The sequence below is a fragment of the Cololabis saira genome, chromosome 21 (genome assembly GCF_033807715.1).
Source record: "Cololabis saira isolate AMF1-May2022 chromosome 21, fColSai1.1, whole genome shotgun sequence".
Classification (NCBI taxonomy): domain Eukaryota; kingdom Metazoa; phylum Chordata; class Actinopteri; order Beloniformes; family Belonidae; genus Cololabis; species Cololabis saira.
Window position 1 is genome coordinate 18,375,809 of NC_084607.1, and position 20,452 is coordinate 18,396,260.

At 42.4% G+C, this 20,452-nt stretch overlaps 1 long non-coding RNA gene across 1 annotated transcript; it reads left to right on the forward strand.

The window, feature by feature from the left end:
- Window positions 1–12,592: 12,592 nt before the first annotated feature.
- On the forward strand, window positions 12,593–13,935 carry LOC133422506 (uncharacterized). Its single transcript, XR_009770746.1, has 2 exons — window positions 12,593–12,712; window positions 13,790–13,935. It is a non-coding gene; the product is annotated as an uncharacterized LOC133422506 (long non-coding RNA).
- The last annotated feature ends 6,517 nt before the right edge of the window (window positions 13,936–20,452 follow it).

The window sequence follows — 20,452 nt, forward strand, 5'->3', positions numbered from 1 at the left end:
CAGAATTTTAGACACAAATGGAAGGTTGGAAATTGGTCTATAATTAGCTAAGGTGTCTGGGTCAAGAGAAGGTTTTTTAAGTAAAGGTTTAATTACTGCGACTTTGAAAACCTGTGGTACATATCCTAAACTTAGGGATAGGTTAATTTGGTCCAGTATTGTCGTACCAATAAGAGAAAAAATATGTTTGAATAGTCGAGTCGGGATGGGGTCTAACATACATGTGGTTGACTTAGCTCTATTGACGAGTGAGGTCAGCTCAGGGAGGTCTATAGGATCAAAACAGTCTAGAGATAAGTCAGAGCGTAGGGAAGTCGCTAAAGCTGAAGAAACACCTACAACCGGCTGGTTGATTTCTTCTCTAATTCTCGCGATTTTACTGTTGAAGAAGCTCATAAAGTCCTCACTACTGAGAGCTGCAGGAATGCACGGCTCAACAGAGTTGTGACTCTTTGTCAGCCTGGCTACAGTGCTGAACAGAAAACGTGGGTTACTTTTGTTATCCTCTATCAACGTTGAATAATAAGCTGTTCTGGCTTTGCGAATGGCTTTTTTATATACTATTAGAATATCTTTCCATTCACGATAAGAGTCTACAGACCTACAAGAGTACCACTTCCTTTCCATTTTACGCACGTTTTGTTTCAACATGCGGATATCTGAATTATACCAGGGAGTTAAGCTCCTGTGGCTAGAAACCCTCCTTTTCAAAGGAGCAACTTCATCTAAAGCTGAATGCAACAAATCAGCAGTGTTACTAGCAAGGAAATCAACATCTGCAGAGGTAGAACCCAGGTCACTGGCCTCGACTACATCACTATTTCGCACTGTCGTAAGATAAGCAATGGCCTCCCTAAATTTAACAATAACTTCATCAGACAAACATCTGCTAAAATAATACCTCCTATTTTGCATTTCAACATCAACAAAATTAAATTCAAACGTTATTAAGTAATGGTCGGATAAAAGGGAGTTTACAGGTGACACCAACAGACCATCAGTTTCAACACCGTAGGTGAGAACGAGATCGAGAGTATGATTAAAACAGTGCGTCGGTTTATCCACTTTTTGTGAGATACCCATTGATTCTAGAAGAGAATCGAAGGCTAATTTAAGATTATCGCTTTCAACATCCATATGAATGTTAAAATCACCCACTATGATGAATTTATCTGTGCTGATCAATAATCCAGAAAGGAAATCTGAAAATTCAGACAAAAACTCTAGATAAGCACCAGCAGGGGGCCGATACACTACCACTAACACAACTGGCTTCTCTGATTTCCAGCTCGGAAATTTCAGACCAAGCATGAGGCTTTCAAATGTATTATAGTTGCACTTAGGTTCAATTTTTGTTTGGAGACCGGAGTTATAAATTGCTGCGACTCCTCCGCCTCGGCCCGTGCTTCTAGGAATGTGATGATTAAAGTAGCCGGGTGGAGTTGATTCATTCAAACTAACATACTCTTCCTCCTGTAACCATGTTTCTGTTAAGCAGAAAATATCACTCCTGCTCTCTGTAATTATATCATTTACTAACAGAGACTTAGAGCTTAATGATCGTATATTTAGTAGTCCGCATCTAATTTTTCGGTCTGTAATTGGTACCAAATGTACATTGGTTTTAATTTTTACAAGGTTATCTTGGTTAACGCCTCTATAACGCTGCACCTGGTGAACTTTTGGAGGGCGGGGAACTGCAACCACTTCTATTTTGTTAGGCACCTGGCCAGAGTCGCCAATATCATGTAATCCTACAGTTTTAGAGTCGCTAATTACATAATGCAATCCTACAGTTTTGTTGGCAGGCGTTGGTCCTCGAGAAGCAGCAGAGAAGTGTGTTAAACTACAGCTCTGCATCCTGGCCTGGACCCTGCATTGTCAGGGGGAGTGTCTAATAACATTGGCCAGATTTCTAGACATAAGAGCTGCACCATCCCGGGTGGGATGAATGCCGTCCCTTCTAATCAGACCGGGCTTTCCCCAGAATGTCTCCCAGTTGTCAATAAAATCCACGTCGTTTTCTGAACACCACTGAGACAACCAGCGGCGGAGCGAGAGCATGCGACTAAACATGTCATCGCTGGTCAGATTGGGGAGGGGACCAGAAAAACCTACGGAGTCCGACATGGTTTTGGCGTAGTTACACACCGAGACAATATTCATTTTAGTTACTTCCGACTGGCGAAGACGGGAGTCGTTAGCTCCGACATTGATGATAACTTTACCATATTTACGATTACCCTTTGCCAGTAGCTTCAAATTTGCTTCTATGTCGCCCGCTCTGGCCCCCGGGATGCACCTAACTAAGGTCTCTGGAGTCGGCCTCACATGTCTCACAATAGAGTCTCCAATCACCAGGGTCGGTTTCTCAACAGATGTGTCGCTGAGTGGGGAAAAACGGTTAGACACATGAAGCGGGTGGTGGTGTTCTGTGAGCCCTTTAAGACTACACTTCCTCCAACCGTCACCCAGCGGTTCTGACTGGCCTGACTGGCCGGCTGCTCGGGAGCTGCAGGGGAGCGGCTACGCTCAGCTGCTAAGGGCCGGTCCGCCGCTAGCTTAGCCTGGTTAGCTGAGGAGGCTCTCGGACTATGGTTTAGTTGGCCGAACCGGACCTCTAACTGACTGAGCCTCGCCTCCAGCCCTGCAAATAAGCTACACTTTAAGCACTTACCGTCTTCACTAAAGGAGGCAGAGGAATAACTAAACATTTCACACACTGAGCAACGAAGAGGTGAAGCGGTGGGAGCCGGACAGGCCATGCTAGGATGCTAACGGAGGCTAACGGACAGAAAATGTATCGGTGATTGGTGACAGTGAAAGTTACGGAAGAGAAAATGAGCGAGTGTTGAAATAAAGACAGAAATGTACCAGATATAGTGCTATTTTACCAGAAAACAGTCTAAGTTTTAGATAAAAAGTCGGGAGAGATCTGAGCCTGCACGCCGTGCAGCAGCAACAGACCGCAACACCAGGAAGTGACGCGATGCGTGACGCAGTACGTTACCCAATCAGCAAGCCTTCAGAGTTAAAAAAAAACCCTCCATCTTTAGAAAAAAAATCCATCTTTAGACTCTGTACTGCACGGATAATATTATTGGATCATCATTATTATTGCACTATGTAGATTTATGATACATTTGTGTGTGGATGTGTAGGTGTATATAGACTGTGTAGGTATATGAATGAAAGGTAATAGAGAGCCATAAAAGGGAGGTGGGTGGGGGGTGGGATGGGAAGTGTTGTTTTTGTGTGTGTGAATAATCCTCCTTGCATCTGACATGTTTGTGACCTGTTATTTCTTAATAAGTGCCTTCTACATTATTTGACTGAAGTCATTATTATGCTGTCTACATGTATATTAGATGTGCTTCCTTATTGTGTTCAGAATTATTTTATTATTTGTCTTTTTCCTTCTTTCTTATTTTCTTGGAAGCATATGCTGGCATGTGTTCTCATATGTACATGCAATTTTTTATTTGTTTATTTTTAATTTCCTATTTTGTTGATTTTATTTATTTAGGGCACGAGCACTTACAGTGCGAAGGCCCTATTGTATCTGTAGGAATTTTTATTATTATCATTATTATTATTAGGGCAACCTGATCTCACAAAAATCCGTGAAATGCCCACGACCTCTCACCACTATTTTCCGTGGTACCAACACGGAAAGTGGTATAATTCCGTGTGAGCACCACGGATATTGTACCATGCAAAGTCAATGGGATCCGTGGTCGTGATATATACACAGATTATGCCATTATTATTATTTATATATTATTCTTTGTTATAGTGGCTAAATTATGCATTTTTGTCGCGCAAGGTACTGTTTGTTACTGTTAGTTTGTAAAAGCATGTTTTTAACGCTGTTTTAGCAGTGTTTTATTGAGGTTTTAATGGGAGCACCACGGATATAGTACTATGCAAAGTCAATGGGATCCGTGGTCGTGATATATAAACGGATTATGACATTATTATTATTTATTATTCTTTGTTATAGTGGCTAAATTATGCATTTTTGTCGCGCAAGGTACTGTTTTTTACTGTCAGTTTGTAAAAGCACGTTTTTACCGCTGTTTTAGCAGTGTTTTATTGAGGTTTTAATGGGAGCACCACGGATATAGTACTATGCAAAGTCAATGGGATCCGTGAAATCCGTAAAACAGTGTTAAAAACGTAAAAAATAAAACAGTCAGACGCCATGTGGTGAGACAATAGTAGCATTTAGCTTAGCCTCCCACGATGACGGAGTTAGCCAATAACTTAAACAATATAAAATAACTCAATTCACTTGCTTCACTTAAAATCAACAACAATGACAGAATAGAAATCATCAAGAACGTGTTGCTAAGTTTATAGTGCTTTTTGTACAGTAATTACCTTAAAGGAGCTTGAGGCTGTTTTTTTTATTTGCAAAATGTGCTGCAAGTCGGTCCCGATTTTCCCGCGCTGGGCTGCGGATGTGACGTCACATGACGCTGCATGCACGTTCTCCCCGTTCTCCTGTGCCGGCTTCACTGTTGGCTGCAGTACCGCCAACGGCCGCCGTGGTGAGGGTGGCGATAGAGAGTCTCATTTCTTAAAAGCAGCCCCAAGCTCCTTTAAATAGGGAAAAGTAGTGAGGGAAGAGGTACAAAAGACAGACACAGCTCTTGCCTTCACTCGATTGTATTAAGTGAGGAAGAGGAGTGCTATTCCCCCTACTGGAGCCCTGAGGTATTACCACTGGATTGACGCACAATTACCCCAAACACTTACACTTTAAATATTCTTCACAGTAATAACCGGAGCAACTTAGCAGAAATAACAAAAAAACTTTTATAATACTCTGAAAAGGAATGAAATTATGTTTTCTAAAAAAAATGAAATGATTTGTTTTATTACCAAATACTCTCATCTGCCACAAAAGCGTATGCTAACTGTGAATGGTAAAACACGTGTACACTTTCTAAGTTTCAAAATAAACCAATATTTTTATGATTTCTGCATGTTTCTTAGATCAAACAAAAACATAAAGGCTTATGAGTCCTTTGACATTAGTTGTGATGCTTTTGCACGTTTTACTAACCTGTATTTTACAGGGGAAAATATAGACAGGAGAATTACGTTGCAGGCTGCAAGCGTCTGAAGTACGGTAGCCTCCGTGGTCCATATACCAGTGATACCACTTTGCGCAACGCCCAAGGCGTATCCAGCGCTTCTTAATGCCCCCTGGTGGCGTAACTAAGTAGCTGCTCCTACTATAATTTGAACACAAAATACAACTGAAATAGGCTTTTTACATGGCTAAAACTCAAAATTAAAATAAAACCAATACAACAATTGTGCAGATACACTTGTAGGTGTAACACTTGCAGGGCAGCGTTGAGCTGCAGGATCGAGTCGTACACCTTGCACTGGATCTGACCGGTGCTCTGGAAGGCGCACGGCATCCACAGTCCTTCATACATGGCAATGGCGGTGATGATGTTGTCCCCGACATACGCAAAAAGTATTTTTATTGCAAACCAGACAGTCCATAAAATCAAATCAAATCAAATCAAATCAAATCAAATCAAATCAAATCAAATCAAATCAAATCAAATCAAATCAAACTTTATTGTCACATCATATTACTCAGTAACATGGGTAAAAAACTTGTTTGTGCAGGCTCATCATTTGCAGTTAAAAGATAGACATACAAACAAAGTGCATAGTGCATGAATAAAAGCATAAAAACAGTATGTGGAATAAAAGGATAGAAAACAAATAAATAGTCTTGGGCTTCTATGTATGATATAAAAATCTTCAGTTCAGTCTTTCACAAGAACTAGGTCTTGTTCAGTAATCTATTTGCTGACAGATAAAAACTGTATCTGGTGGTGCTGCTCTTTGCACCGGTACCGTTTGCCCGGCCGTAGGTGCGGCAGTGGCTGGAACAGGCTATGGCTGGGGTGATGGATGTCCCGGATAATGTTGTGGGCCTTAGCCACACAACGTCTCACATGAAGTTCTTGGAGAGGTGGAAGCTCCCCTCCCACGATGCGCTGTGCTGTTCGCACCACCCTCTGCAGTGCTTTCTTTTCTGCAGCGGTGCAGTTTCCAAACCAGGCCGTGGTGCCGCTCATCAGGATGCTCTCGATGGTGCTTGTATAGAAAGCCCTGAGGATGCGGGGGCTCACTTTGAAATTCCTCAGACGCCTCAGGCAGTAGAGCCGTTGTTGGGCCTTTTTCACCACTTTTGTGGTGTGTGTGTAGCCCACTTCACATCCCTCGATATGTGGATTCCGAGGAACTTGAAGTCTTTGACCTGCTCTACAGCAGCACCATTTATGATTACAGGTGCGTACTCTCTCTCTGATCTCCTGAAGTCCACGATCAGCTCCTTGGTCTTGCTGACGTTTAAGGCCAGGCTGTTCTCTCGACACCACTGTGTCAGTGACCCGACCTCTGCCCTGTTGGCCGACTCGTCATCGTCGTCAAAAAGTCAGGTCAGAAAAAGTGGGTTATCAAACACCAACCCCACCAATAATACCTAAGGGGAATATCACCTTCTCACAAGGACCTTTTGCTCTGATCTTTTATAACTTTAAACAATCACATGCTATCGCCCCATATATCAATCAAACATGCAGGTCTTTTAAGATAAGATACACTTTATTGTCCCACGAGTGGGAAATTCAGGTTGGGCTTTAACCCATGCTGCACCCATAGAAACACAGACAACAAGAATCAACAACAAAAAAGGACAGGGACTTCTCAAGGACAAGAACATACACCATATTTACATAGACATAGACCACAGAGTGTGTGTATACTAGATGATACCGTTTCAATAACAGTTCAAAGATCACCCTCCTCTATAGGATAGGGTTGTATCGCTCTATCTTGTAACCACTTCCCTCCAAACCAGCCACCTTTTCTTTTTCATTCCAATTTTTAACTAATTTACTTAAAATACTGTATATTAAAAGTATGTTTTAAAACATTTTCTCTCCCTTAATTATGTTATAAGTAAAACTTCCAAATTTTACTCACCATGGGGGAAATCCAGTATTCATTAGCCTTAGTATAGGCAGAGTAATGTATTGCCATTGGCCACTGCTGAGCTGCTGTTTTAGTTCAAAGTCAAAATGAAAGTAAATCTGTCTTCTTGCATTTGTCAGAATATGTATTTATTTATTTTTTTTTTTTTTTACAAGGGACTGTGCTACATACTAGGAGTGTGGATGACTTTGTAATATTTGTAGTATGGATTTACACTGTTTGAAAGCTTTTTTTGATGTGTGGTGATACTTGTGTTATGCCGTTGTCTTTTCGGATTATAGTAAATCATCTAACACTGAGAGCTAGAGCTGAGATAACTTAATATGGTATACTAATATACAGTACCAGTCGAAAGTGATTTGACTGGTCACTTATTTGTTCCATTTACAGAAACAAACAAGTGGGTGTGTCCAAACCTCCCACTGGTACTGCTTGTACAAAGCTTTCCTACCCAGCCAACATTTGTACCATACATGGGGCCTCTCTGAGATATAAATGGGCTGAAACATGGAGCCTCAGATGGGACACCAACAATCTTGTTCACATTATGTCACTACTACAGCAAGTTTTGGTTATTATTCCAATTTGAAATTGTTCAAAACAAAAAAAAAACATTTAAAATTATGCACAATGAAGACAACAGTTCCACCTTGAAACGACTGTATGAATAAGCTTTTGTAAGATATTAAATACAAAATCATGCTAGGTATCTCGATCACACCAATCCTCTATTCCTTAAATTACAGACTTTGAAATTTGTGGACCTAGTGAAAATTAGAACAACAATAATAATGTTCAAAGCAAGAAATAATGCACTGCCTGAAAACATTCAAAAAATGTTTCAAGATAAAGCAGGACAATATAATCTAAAAGGAAAATGACATTTTAAACAACCTTGTGTACGTACTACTCTTAAAAGCAAGTGCATATCAGTCTGTGGGGTAACTTTGTGGAATGGTCTGGATGATGAAATCAAACAAAGCACTAACTTTATACAGTTTAAAAACACATACAAGAAAGCAATTCTTGACAAGTATAAAAATGGGGACCTCTAAAGAACTCAATTTGCCTTCCATTATGTATTTATTTGATTGTTATTTTGTTCCTTGTGGGATGGATCATATATGATGTGTTTGTTTGCAGTATAAAATGGGCATAATGTCATTTATTCCAGTGTTGTGTGTTACACTCGCATGTTGTTGTAAGCTGGGCTGGTTAACCGGGAGGCTAGTTAGCCTGCTTGTTGCTCAGTCTCATTAAGGGCGTTTATTCAGTGGTAAAACAAATGCTGTCGATAATAAATGTGAAGCGCAACTTCTGTGATACCGAAAATATCAAGTGGATGTTAAGCCTTCATTCTTAGTTTTTCTTGTCAAAAAAGCAGGAATAGGTCCCGACGTCTAATATGTGATCGGTTTAAAATGTCAAAGATTTTTTCTTTCTACTGAAAAGAGGTATCACTCGGAAGCGAAAATTGTAGCTTTTCCACTCTTTTTTCCTTCTTTCTTTCTATCTTGCAGAAACATGAATAAGTTAGTTCCCAGTGCCACTCATAATACAGTCGTTTGTTAGGAAACCTATACAGTATATGGTGACTAAATGCTTCACCAAGCCTTCAATTAGTCATTTTTAATGCAGTGTTAGTTAATTAATGAGCTGAGGATATCATTCCATCAATCCAGGTTATTAGGTTTTAAACTCTGCCTTATTGAGGTATGTCACGCAAATTATGCAAAAAAGGCCGTCACCCAGGACCTGTTTACCATGGGAGACCCTACCAGGGGCGTAATGCCCCCGACAATATAGCTCCTAGGATCACTCGGGCACACAAACCCCTCCAACACAGTAAGGTGGCGGTTCAAGGAGGGGAGGGGAGGGAAAGGTTTTATATCCCGGTCTGCTGTCGGGGGCATTACGCCCCTGGTAGGGTCTCCCATGGCAAACAGGTCCTGGGTGACGGACCAGACTAAGAGCGGTTCACAAGCCAATCATGGATAAGAAAAGACCAAGGGCCGTTACATCGGCCGGATCGGCGTCACCGGGGCCCCTCTCTGGAGCCAGGTCTGGGGTTGGGGCTTGCTGGTGAGGGCCTGGTGGCTGGGTCTTTGCCCGTGGGACTCGGCCGGGCTCAGCCCGAAATGGCGACGTGGGTCCGCCTTCCCGTAGGCCCACCACCGGCAGGAAGGTCCATGAGAGGCTGGTGCCATGTGGATTGGGTAGCAGTCGTGGCGGGGTGCCTCGACGACCCAATCTGTAGACCAAAACCCTCACAGTGGGGACGTGGAATGTCACCTCGCTGGGGGGGAAGGAGCTTGTGCGTGAGGTTGAGAGATACCGACTAGAGATAGTCGGGCTCACCTCCACACATAGCTTGGGCTCTGGAACGCAGCTCCTTGAAAGGGGCTGGACCCTCCACTACTCTGGAGTTGCCCAGGGTGAGAGGCGGCGAGCTGGTGTGGGCTTGTTTATAGCCCCCCAGCTCCGTCGCCATGTGTTGGAGTTCACCCCGGTGAACGAGAGGGTCGCTTCCCTGCGCCTTCGGGTCGGGAAAAGGTGTCTCACTGTTGTTTGTGCCTATGGGACGAACATCAGTGCAGAGTACCCGACCTTCTTGGGGTCCCTGGGAGGAGTACTGGATAGTGTTCCAACTGGGGACTCCATTGTTCTACTGGGGGACTTCAACGCTCACATGGGCAATGACAGTGATACCTGGAGAGGCGTGATTGGGAGGAACGGCCTCCCCGATCTGAACCCGGGCGGTGTTTTGTTGTTGGACTTCTGTGCTAGTCATGGTTTGTCCATAACGAACACCATGTTCAAACATAAGGGTGTCCATCACTGCACGTGGCACCAGGACGCCCTAGGCCGGAGGTCAATGATCAACTTTGTTGTCGTTTCATCTGACCTTTGGCCGCATGTTTTGGACACTCGGGTGAAGAGAGGGGCTGAGCTGTCAACTGATCACCACCTGGTGGTGAGTTGGATGCGCTGGCGTTGTGGGAGGAGGTGGGAGGAAGCTGGACAGACTGGGCAGACCCAAATGGATTGTGAGGGTCTGTTGGGAACGTCTGGCTGAGCCCTCTGTCGGGGAAATCTTCAACTCCCACCTCCGAGAGAACTTCTCTCAGATCCCGGGGGAGGCGGAGGACATTGAATCCGAGTGGACCATGTTCTCTGCCTCCATTGTCGATGTGGCGGCTCGAAGTTGTGGTCGCAGGGTCTCCGGTGCCTTTCGTGGCGGCAATCCTGGAACCCGGGGGTGGACACCGGAAGTACAGGATGCCATCAGACTGAAGAAGGAGTCCTACCGGGCTATGTTAGCCTGTGGGACTCCTGACGCAGTAGATGGGTACCGGCGGGCCAAGCAAGCTGCGGCTCGGTAGGTCCTGGAGGCAAAATCCAAGGTCTGGGAGGAGTTCGGGGAGGCCATGGAGGAAGGCTTTCGGTCGGCCTGGAGGAAATTCTGCAGGACCGTTCGGCGCCTCAGAAGGGGGAAGCAGTACTCTGCCTGCACCGTTTATGGTGCAGGTGGGGAGCTCGACTGGGGACATCGTCGGACGGTGGAAGGAATACTTCGAGGATCTCCTCAACCCGACTGACATGCCTTCCACTGAGGAAGCAGGGAGTGGGGACTCTGGGGAGTGCTCATCCATCACCCAAGCCAAGGTCACTGAGGTGGTTCATAAGCTCCTCAGTGGCAGGGCACCGGGGGTGGATGAGATTCGCCCTGAGTACCTCAAATCTCTGGATGTCGTAGGGCTGTCTTGGTTGACATGCCTCTGCGACATTGCATGGAGAAAGGGGACAGTACCGCTGGAGTGGCAAACCGGGGTGGTGGTCCCTCTCTTTAAAAAGGGGAACCGGAGAGTGTGCTCCAACTATAGGGGGATCACACTTCTCAGCCTCCCCGGGAAAGTCTACGCCAGGGTACTGGAGAGGAGATTACGGCCGATAGTTGAACCTCGGATTCAGGAGGAACAATGCGGTTTTCGTCCCGGTCGCGGAACACTGGACCAGCTCTACACCCTCCGCAGGGTGCTCGAGTGTTCATGGGAATTTGCCCAACCAGTCTACATGTGTTTTGTGGATCTGGAGAAGGCATTTGACCGTGTCCCTCGTGCCATTCTGTGGGGGGTGCTCGGTGAGTATGGAGTTCGGGGCCCTCTATTAAGGGCTGTCCGGTCTCTATATGATCGGAGCAGGAGTCTGGTTCGCATTGCCGGCAGTAGGTCAGACTTGTTCCCGGTGCATGTTGGACTCCGGCAGGGCTGCCCTTTGTCACCGGTCCCACGTTGTCCTGTTGGCTTCATCGGACCGGGACCTTCAGCATGTGCTGGGGCGGTTTGAGGCCGAGTGCGACGCGGCAGGGATGAGAATCGGCACCTCCAAAACCGAGGCCATGGTACTCCACCGGGAAAGGGTGGCGTGCCTTCTCCGGGTCGTTGGAGAAGTCCTGCCTCAGGTGGAGGAGTTCAAGTATCTCAGGGTCTTGTTCACGAGTGAGGGAACGATGGAGCGGGAGATTGACAGATGGATCGGTGCAGCGTCCGCAGTTATGCGGTCGATGTACTGGAACGTCGTGGTGAACAATGAGCTGAGTTGAAAGGCGAAGCTCTCGATTTACTGGTCAATCTACGCACCTAGCCTCACCTATGGTCATGAACTTTGGGTAGTGACTGAAAGGACGAGATTGCGGATACAACCGGCCGAGATGAGTTTCCTCCGCAGGGTGGCTGGACGCTCCCTTAGAGATAGGGTGAGGAGTTCGGTCACCCGGGAGGAGCTCAGAGTCGAGCCGCTACTCCTTCACATTGAGAGGAGTCAGCTGAGGTGGCTTGGGCATCTCTACCGGATGCCTCCAGGACGCCTCCCTAGGGAGGTGTTCCAGGCATGTCCCTCCGGGAGGAGACCCTGGGGAAGACCCAGGACATGCTGGAGAGACTATGTCTCTCGGCTGGCCTCGGACTCCCCCTCGGAAGAGCTGGAGGAAGTGTCTGAGGTGAGGGAAGTCTGGGCATCTCTGCTGAGGCTGCTGCCCCCGCGACCTGGGAACGGATAAGCGGCGGACGATGGATGGATGGATGGATGGATGGATGGAGGTTTTATATAATATTTTTGTCCGGTAAAACTCAGGGTCACACCCTGGCCACACTGAATGAAAGGATTCAAAGCATATAAAGTTTCACTTTCACTTCTCGTCAAATATATATATAATTATTATTGTTTAATTGCACTAGGACAACACATTATGTGATGATTGTTATGCATGGCTGTTATTCTGTGTTACTAGAGATTCAAGTTTTCTTTAAACAATATTTTGGTGGCTAGTAGGAGGTCTTACTTTCTTTGGTTAGTGTATACAGTATGTGTGTATCCGCTGTGTTTCCCTGACATTCTAACAGAATAATATTGCTATATTGGGACATCATAAAGTGTTACAGAGCTGTTTGTGTGGCAAAGCTGTTCAAAGTCCAAATGCCACAAGACCATGACTGGCAAAATAGAAAGTGAAAGGATTTCCTTCAGTGTGGAGTATAAATTGAAAATACCTTCTTCTTTTGTAGCCATAACTGAGGCCTGAAGATGAAGTGCTCAGGCTGCAGCCATATTATTGCGGAGAAAACGGCCAAGTTTTGCAGTAACTGTGGCAAAAGTCTGTCTGCACAATTTGGAAACACACAAGGTAAGTCTATGTGGAGTTCAAACATTTGGTCTGATGTTATATAGTTGCTTGCAGGATTTTAAATAGGATGACATTCACTAAAAGTGAAACCTGTTTTGTGATACTATGCTTCACATAAGATGCACTGTAAATGTAAAGAGGACAGATTTGTATAATAAAATAAATGTGATATTTTATCAAGTGGTTCAGGAAGAGCTACCTGCATGTTTGATCTGTTTTTAACATAAACGTCTTCATACATAATTAAATTATTAGCAGCTGTGTGTTCTGCTATTTTGTCATGCTGTCTTTGTATGTTTATATACTTAGATATACGTATTATATTTATATCATAGTTATATTATATTTATGATAGAGCTTACATCTTGTATTAAACAGGTTATTTTTGTAAAAATTATATATATTTATACAAATTAGTGTATAGTATAACAAATAAATACAGACATATAATTTATGTTTAGTTGTCGAAAGGGGGTGGGATTAAATAAATGTATAATTCCTCCCACTCCTTTTCGAGCATGTAACTTGAAATATGTGTTTTTTCTTTATGTGGTGGAATGCCACCTGGATTTGTTTTCTTGCCTTTTTCTTTTTTTTTTTTTCTTACATGTTCAAAATAAACTAAACTAAATTAAAATTTTCCCTAACAGGAAAAAACATCAGTAAAATAAGTAAATGTGGGTCGATAAAAGGAGATTGTTTTTAAAAACACTTTTTAAAAACACAAAAGTTTTAACCTGAAGATGGCAGCATCTGAACACGTTACAGCAGTGAGTGTGTTGAGAGTAGTTTACATACTTTTTTAAAGGACTGCCAGATAAAATGCAAACTTACTGTAACTCTTGTCACTTCATTAACAAGCTCAGATTTTTTTGTATCCAAAAAGAGAGAAAACAATTAAATAAAAAGCACAGATGAATTCCCAGCAATAAAATGTCAATAGGCTACCATTCATTGGGGAAAATTGCTGTTTAAAAAGTGTCAATTAATATGCAAAAGGAGGTTAATCCTTAACAGAAGTAATTTCAAGATAAAACCATCCTTTTTTTTAACTGCACGTCTTCAATCTTGATACAGGAAATCAGCCTAAATCTTTGGAAACAGACGTGGAAAGTAAAACTGAGGATTCAGATTCTCAGAAAAATGTCCAACCTGCAGAGAACACAGATGGGAAAAGATCTCCCAAATGGCAAAATGAAGAAGAGCCCAACTCCAAGAAGAAGGTGAGTGTTATAGACAGGGGAGTTTATGTGTAAAAGGATTTCCGGTAACTTTATTGATATGTCACCAATTTCCAACAAAAAACATTGTGGGGCCCTTTCAGACAAACGGTAACTTATCGTGATTTATTTTTATTTTTTTTATTTTAAACCTTATCTGTACTCTACAAATTCTCAGTTTGTTAAAATACAGCAGCACCCCTTATTTTTACCCTTATAGTCACAATTCATCAAAACTGTCTACAGCTGATACTTATACTACATACTTTTATACCACACTGTAATTACGTGTCCAAGGATACTTCCGCATGTGGGCTGCTGAGGTCTGGAATATGGGCAGAAATATGTGCCACTAGAAACTGAATTTGAATAATTTATATTTGAATTTGAATTGCTCAACTTGAATAATTTCATCAAAAAACTGAATCTGAATCACATACCGGTAACTTGAATTTGTATTGTTTAATTTGAATCATTGCATTGAAAAACTGAATCTACATTCAGTTCTCACAATTCAAATTCAGTTCTTGCAATTCAATTTCAATTTTACTGTGCCAGACATCCGGGTCTTCCGCAGGAACAGCAATCGAGTGCAGATACAAAGAACTCCTTTTCACGTAGCCTACTATAACCTATTTTCTTTCAACAATATAAACGACCAATGGGAGCTAGATATTTCGCAACCTATTGTGTTTTCTCCATTCAGAGAAAACTCAGGGATGTTCCCCTTGCACAGAGGGTGGGAACTCAATAGTGTCATACTGTATGTGCTGTGTATTGGCAGCAATATATATATATATATATATATATATATATATATATATATATATATATATATATATATATATATATATATATATACACACATATATATACATACAGTATATATATTTACAGATAGGGCTGAGCAAAATATCACTATTACACCAATATTGTGACATGAGAATAGATATTGGCTGTGATGGATATCTTAATGTGATATAGTGTTGTCTTTTCCTGGATTTAAATACTGTATCATAGTAAAGGAATGCAATTTTCTGAACTTAGCAAATTGTTTTCGCTGGAAATTTCCTCAATCAGTTCAGTCATTGTAGCTTCTGTGGCCGACTTAACCTTAAAAAGCAGAAGTGTCAAGTTACAAAGTACAAATACTCCCTTACCTTAATTAAACATTTTGGTTATCTATACTTCACTGGAGTAATTATTTTTCAGACGACTTTTTACTTTTACTCCTTAAATTTTCACACAATTATCTGTACTTTTTACTCCTTACATTTTAAAAACAGCCTCGTTACTCTATTTCATTTCGGCCTTTAAAAAAAAAAATATCCAGTTCAATTGCTCCATCCGGATAGAGTGAATTTGGTTGTGGTTGTGGCACAAATGTTCTTGTCCAGTTTTGTTCTTACATCCGTTGCCCTCAGATTCCTGCAACTAAACTTGGATGTACATTCCAATAAAGGTTAGGATAAATGATAACATGCCTCTGAAGTTTGACTTTTGGCACCATTACAATACTTATAGGCAACTAGTCATCATATCTCCTGCTCTCTGAAACACATGTTAATGCTCAATAGTACACATATATGGTTCTTTAATATATTTGCATTATACTAAGATGCATTCATTTTCAATGGCTTTTGTCCTTAATGGCTTTTTTCCCCTCTACATTACTTTTACTTTTATACTTTAAGTGGTTTTGAAACCAGTACTTTTATACTTTTACTCGAGTAAAAAACTTGATATGATACTTCAACTTCTACACGAGTATTTTTAAGCTCTATACTTCTACCTGAGTAATGAATGTGAATACATTTGACACCTCTGTTAAAAAGACACACACACACACAGAAAAAAACACTGCTTTAATAAGATATTTAAACATGGGATTTCTGATAAACAGTTATTATTAATGTGAACATGATGATGACAAAGGAGGTAGAGCCAAAAATAGATCAGTGAAAACAGTTGCGGTATATAAGTATTACATATAATATCAATGTATTAATATAATATAATTAAATAATATATATTAATATAATACACCCGTGGAGTGCACGGACACGGCTGTGACGTCAGCCGTGACGTCACGCCCAGAAAGAGACTTTTCTTTGACTTTTCTGGCCGTTATTAAACATTTTTGACGGATATAAAGTCCATGACTTAAAAATATAGAATACAAAGATTAGTAATTGCCGGTGATTACAGCTGGAGGTGTCCTGTGAACAGTTTTAGAGGCTTCTCTTTTACTATTGCGGTCTATGGGAAAAAAGCTTTCTGGGCCACATGGGATTTTTTGTTGCAGTACCGCGGCTGGACACTGGAAAAAATCGGCGCGCCTTCTGAGCGCGAGACTGGGGGGCTGATTGGGGCCGACGCTTTATAATACATCCATGGCCGACGTCGGGCGTGGCCGCCATCTTGGATCGGTGGGGCTTTGACCATGGATGTATTATATGGCCCAATCCCAGGCCCAATCCCAAACTCCACCCTAAACCCTCAAACCCTGAGCCCTCACAGACTTTCAGTGACGTCAGCGTCACGTGATCAAGTGTGCGAGGGTGTGAGGGCTCCAAATGGTATAAATAGGAATGGGACACACTTAGCAGAAACCGGAAACAAGTCAGATAAAAACGTCTGTTTTTTTGTTTTTTTTTCAATAAACTTTATTTAAAATTGCAATTTACAAAATTCCTAGTCAGATCAAAATGTTACGTACCGGTATTATAAGTTTGGGAATGATCATCCTACGGATGTTTGAAAACAAAGTGGTAGCCTATATAAAGGAGCATAAAATTCAACAAAGAACACAATTTAAACATGGGCACAGTACAATATGTATTTCCTTGTTAACATTGTCTTTCTTTCAATCTACCCATACCAGCACATCCAGTATGCCAGGATCAATCGCCCAGTGATATATTTTTTGTAAGCGCGTGTAAACTGAGTTAAATATTCCAGCTGTGTTATGACCATCTAATATTACTTTCCATTTTTCAGCATGATGTCATTTCATTTTTGTAAGAGAGCGTATAAATTGATGGTAACCTGAGCTAAATATTTCAGTTATATTATCACTATTTACTGCAACGTTTTTGTTCAACTTGCTGAAATTGTTTAAATTTTGTGGTCATAAATAAATTAATAACCAAATTACTGCCTGACTTGTTTGTGTTGGATCTAAAACTATCTTGCTAGTATTTACATGTATGCATTTCTGTTAACATAATGAATCTTAATTCAAACACTGTACTCAGATCAAAGAAAAACAAGTCTTGTTTATTCAACTGAGGATTTGTCTAATCCAGTGCTTCTCAATCCTGGTCCTCGTGGCCACTGTCCTGCATGTTTCAGATGTTTCCCTGCACCAACACAGCTGATTCTAATTAAAGGTCCTCATTAGCTTGTCACCAAGGTCTGCACAGCTCTGTTGATGACACAGGTACTTTTATCACGGTGTGCTGAAGCAGGGAAACATCTAAAACATGCAGGACAGTGGTACTCGAGGACCAGGATTGAAAAACACTGGTCTAATATAAAATGAAAACAAATGAAATTGAACCTCAAATTATGAATGAAAAAATGATGAAGAAAACAACATTTTGTCCTCCATCTTCCCACAAATGTCAATTAACTTAGATAACTGGTCATCCCTCTTCCTTTCCCTCTCCTCCTCCTTTTCATCCAGCTCCCTTAGCCTCTTTTCCTGTCTTTAGTGTTGAAGAAAGTCCAAAACGTCATTTGTCCTTTTTTTTTGGTTTTCTTCCCTCCGATTGAATGAATGAGTGAATGAAAAACTTTATTTCGAACATGCTCAAAAAAAAGAAAACAGAAATATATATATATATATATATATATATATATATATATATATATATATATATATATATATATATATATATATATATATATATATATATATATATATATATATATATATATATAAACCAAAGAACAATAGTTAAATAATATGTTTGTTGGTCGCTCCTTGTTTGTAAAGGAAATAATAGGGCCGTTGAAAAATCATCACGGGACAACAGTTTCTGAATTTAAATCACCAGTGGGATATGTATTTATATTTACAGGTGAACTTTCTTCTCGCAGTCGCACATGGTTCCTTTTCCTCCGCCCCCTGTTTTGTTTACATTCTCCCTGGTAACCTCCTTTCATGTCACAACGCAATGAACTGTGGGTAATTCCCTTTCCCAGAGTGTGCTGGGATGCTGACTTGCGGGAAGGGGGCAGGCCCCCAGTCTCGCGCTCAGCAGGCACGCCGATTTTTTCCAGTGGCCAGCCGCGGTACTGCAACAAAAAATCCCATGGGGCCCAGAAAGCTTTTTTCCCATAGACCGCAATAGTAAAAGAGAAGCCTCTAAAACTGTTCACAGGACACCTCCAGCTGTAATCACCACCAATTACTAATCTTTGTATTCTATATTTTTAAGTCATGGACTTTATATCCGTCAAAAATGTTTTATAACGGCCAGAAAAGTCAAAGAAAAGTCTCTTTCTGGGCGTGACGTCACGGCTGTGCCGTGGACTCGCAAAGCGCGGTCGTGTGTGTCTCGGGAACGAGGATGGCTGAAACTAAGCCGTTCGGCGGAATAATCACTCAGAAACACATTGCATTGCCAATTTGCACCAAACAGAAATGTTTAATAGCAAGAATAATAATGGTTTGTCATTCTTGTACTTAAACATTTCCGTTGTAGCCAACGGTGTATGGTTTGTGAAAATAAGATATCAGGCAGGAATAACACAAGTCTAAGACCCTGTCCACACGTAGCCGGGTATTTTTAAAAACGAATATTTCCCCCCCTCCGTTTATAAAAACATTTGCATCCACACATAACCGAAGATCTGCGTTTTCGACCACATTCATAAGCATTCTAATGATCCTGTAGATCATCTGCGGCTCCGCGGAGGCGCAGGTGTGGGTGTTTCCACTGAGATCCTCCTGCACACACACACCTAACGCACTTCAAATATGTATTCTTCTGTTGCTCTTTCATTTGGAGGCAGCGCCCTGCACGGGACTAAATGAGGGTCAATATTAACAAAATGAGCTTGTGGCGTGAGATCCCCACCTCACAATAAAACTGACCTCCATCAGGTTTGAGCAAACGTGCAGGGAGAGAGATGTGTCGTAGTTGTTGCGACGGTGCCCTGGGGTTTTAGATGTCATGTGTTTAACATCATCTTAACCCTTAATCCTCAGCTTATTTTATGACAGTGCTCCCAGGGAAGCTGCACCTCCGCAGCTCCGCGGGCACTGCGAAGCCGGGCAGTGCCCGCAGGGCAGTGGGCAGTGGGCAGTCCGCGGCTCCTACGCCGTAGGGTGCGCGGAGCCGCGGAGCCTACGGCGTAGCCTCTGTGTAACGCAGTAAATTAACCACATTTAAACATAATATTTGACATATTTAAACATAATACTTGACAAAACTTGTAATACAAAAAATATTTGTCTTAATGTAAGTAATAAACTTGGGAAGTTTCATGGTGATACCTGCTATTTACATTTTTACCCTATTTTAGCCTATTAACCTGGGGTGTCTCATCTTAAATAAAAATGACTCGTTTTATCTTTAATTAAAAAAAACACACAAATGAACCATGTATAGTCTATAACCATGACTTTGAGAACAGCATCGGTTGATTTGCCCTATAAATCCCTAATTTCATTGTGTACATCTATCATTACCGGTCTGAAGGACTCATGAGCGCGCAGCGCTTGTCCAGAGCGCGCAGCGCTCGTTCACATTGCCCCGGGGCATGATGGGAGGCCCCAGAGCATCATGGGAGGTGACTCAACTGCGCATGCTCTATGGGCCCGTGTACCAGGAAGTAAACCAGGAAGTCAGAAATTTTTTCGGCGGATGCGCTGGGTGAGCAAACTCCATTGAAATGAATGGGCGGCCATTTTCGATCCGGTATCCAGTTATATAATACATCCATGGAAGGGGGCAGTAAGGGCTGAAAATGGCTGCCGGGAGCCCTTGCGCACTTGACCACTTGAGGAATGGGACAGCCCTAAGCCCTTACGCAAGGTGCGGGAGCGCGCACGTAAGTCTACGAGTCTGCGAGGGTGGAGATTGGGATTGGGCCCCAATCTCCACCCTCGCAGACTCGTAGACTTACGTGCGCGCTCCCGCACCTTGCGTAAGGGCTTAAGGCTGTCCCATTCCTCAAGTGGTTAAGTGCGCGAGGGCTCCCGGCAGCCATTTTCAGCCCTTACTGCCCCCTTCCCGCAAGTCAGCATCCCAGCACACTCTGGGAAAGGGAATTACCCACAGTTCATTGCGTTGTGACATGAAAGGAGGTTACCAGGGAGAATGTAAACAAAACAGGGGGCGGAGGAAAAGGAACCATGTGCGACAGCGAGAAGAAAGTTCACCTGTAAGTATAAATACATATCCCACTGGTGATTTAAATTCAGAAACTGTTGTCCCGTGATGATTTTTCAACGGCCCTATTATTTCCTTTACAAACAGGGAGCGACCAACAAACATATTATTTAACT